Consider the following 2,732-nt stretch of genomic DNA (forward strand, 5'->3'; position numbering starts at 1 on the left):
GTGTGCAGATCATGGACCACACTCTAAAAAACACTGCATTACAGGATTAAAGACTGTGTGTGTGTGTGTGTGTGTGTATGTATGTGTGTGTCTATATATACATATATATATTGCATTATATGTGTTTTTACATATATACATGTGTATGTGTGTGTGTATGTATATATGTGTATGTCTGTGTGTGTTTATATATATATATATATATGTGTATATAAAATGCATTCCAGATCTTGACACTGTGGAAAAGCTATTAGTTGCACCCAGTTCAAAACAAGTTTTTGACAGATGAATACATGAGATCAAGTACATACTTCTCTACAGGGCCTTCTTTTGGGAATGCCCGCCTTCTTCTGGCATCTAGGCCTGGGAAAATAGTCTGTGAGCATGTCCCTGCTTCCCAAGCTCCCCTTATCTCCTCGTTTTCACTTACTGTTTACCACACCATTAGCACACCAAATTTAGGTAACTGTTTCACCGAGTGGGACGTCTTCTTCACTTTTGTCACAGCAGGGTCTATCACAGTCCCTAATACATACCATATGACCTCAAATTACATGTTAAACTAAAAAAAACACTAATGTGCCCTCATATTTGTTTTATATTGTTGTGTGCGTAAAAAAATGCATGAAGTTAGCCTAAAACAATCCATATTTACTATCTTACAATTTCTGTGGGTCAGAAATTTCGCATAATTTAACTGGGACTTCTGCTCAGGGTCTCATGAGGGTGAAATCATGATGTTGACTGACTACACCCTTATCTGGCAACTCACCTAGGGAAAGATCCAATTCCAATCTCCCTTAAATTATTGTAAAATTCATTTTCTTGCAGTTGTATGACTGAGGTCCCAATATTCTTGCTTTGTAGGCTGGGATCTGCTCTCAGCTCTCAGAAACTGCTCACAGGCTCTGGCCATGTGACACCTCCATATGCCGCTCTTTTATACTTTGACTCTCTCTGATTTCTTCAGTCTCTGATCCCAAGATCCCTTTTTAATAAAGATCATCTGATGTGGTCAGTTCCTCCTGCAGCATTTAAGGGAAAGGGATTATTAAGGACAATCATAACAGGGACCAGTAATCTCTGGGAATATCTTAAAATTCTGCCTGCCACAACCCTTAACAGATGACTATCTCAGAGTATTCATTCCAATTTGTAGGTTGTTCAATTTTACATGCAGCTCAACATTTAAACACTTAATTATCTATTATGTGTAGTCAGAAAAACAGTCAACCATAGCAGTTTGATTAGTGAATTATTTTCTAAATGAATTTTCTTTACCCAGGGCTAGAAAATGTCAAAGATTAGTACTATCCTAATATTATAGAAATATCTACACACACAGAAGAAAGTGACTGCTGAAGATTCCTTGCACCTTAGGTAAGATAATGGGGGAAATTGATGCCTGACATTTACCCTTCCCTTTAATTCTACAAGTAATAATGAAGTAGCTAAGTTAGAATGACTGCTTGCTTTGAACAGGCATTGTGCTAATGTAAACATTGTGATATTCAATCTGTTTTTTGGTTTTTTTCCTTGTTTTTTGTTTTTTTGAGACAAGGTTTGTCCTGTTGTCCTGGCTAGAGGGCAGAGGAGTCATCGTAGCTCACTGAAACCTCAAACTCCTGGACCCAAGTGATCCTGTTGCCTCAGCCTCCCGAGTAGCTGGGACCACAGGTGCCTGCCACCACACTCAGCTAACTTTTCTATTTTTTGCAGAAACAGAGTCTCATTCTTGCTCAAGCTGGTCTGGAACTCCTGACCTCAAGTGATCCTCCCTCCTCACCCTCCCAGAGAGCTAGCATGAGCCACTATGCCTGTCCAATATTATTCAATCTTAAATGAATCATATGAAGTTTACTTTTACTGTCCCCATTTTACAGAACATGAAGTCTAAGCTAAGATAAATATTGGATATATATTTTGATTTCCTAAGAAACATTCCTCTTTAAAAAAGAGATATGTTCAACTTATAATGAATTGAATTTCTATCCATACATCTGTTCTTTCTTAGCATTATTGATCTTTCTAGAACTCACATTTAAGGTTATGTATTAAATTAAAATATTCATTATTTTCTAACTGTGGCTCCAAATCCATGTTTTAAAATGGATTATGGGCCAGGTGTCATGGCTCACGCCTATAATCCTAGCAGTGTGGGAGGAAATCTCCCTACTATTTTCCACAGGGGTTGAACTAGTTTGTAGTCCCACCAACAGTGTATAAGCGTTCCTTTTTCTTCGCATCCACACCAGCATCTGTTGTATTTTAACTTTTTAGTAATGGCCATTCTAAGGTGATGTCTCATTGTAGTTTTAATTTGCATTTTTCCTGATAATTAGCGATGTTGAATATTTTTTCATGTTTTATGCTATTTCTTTTAGCTTTTGAAATCTCTCCCTGAAACATCACATCTTTCCTTTAGCCGCATTTTTTATATACTGTATGACACAGCCTTTACTTTTCTATTATATTTATTGTAGTTAAATAATATGCAACACAAAATTTACAAGTTTTTTTTTTTTTGAGACAGAGTCTCTTTCTGCTGCCTGGGTTAGAGTGCCGTGGCGTCAGCCTAGCTCACAGCAACCTCAAACTCGTGGGCTCAAGCAATCCTCCTGCCTCAGCCTCCCGAGTAGCCAGGACTACAGGTATGCACCACCATGCCCAGCTAATTTTTTCTATATATTTTTAGTTGTCCAGCTAATTTCTTTCTATTTTTAGTAGAGATG

This window comes from Propithecus coquereli, unplaced genomic scaffold (genome assembly GCF_000956105.1).
Source record: "Propithecus coquereli isolate 6110/MARCELLA unplaced genomic scaffold, Pcoq_1.0 Scaffold6, whole genome shotgun sequence".
NCBI lineage: Eukaryota > Metazoa > Chordata > Mammalia > Primates > Indriidae > Propithecus > Propithecus coquereli.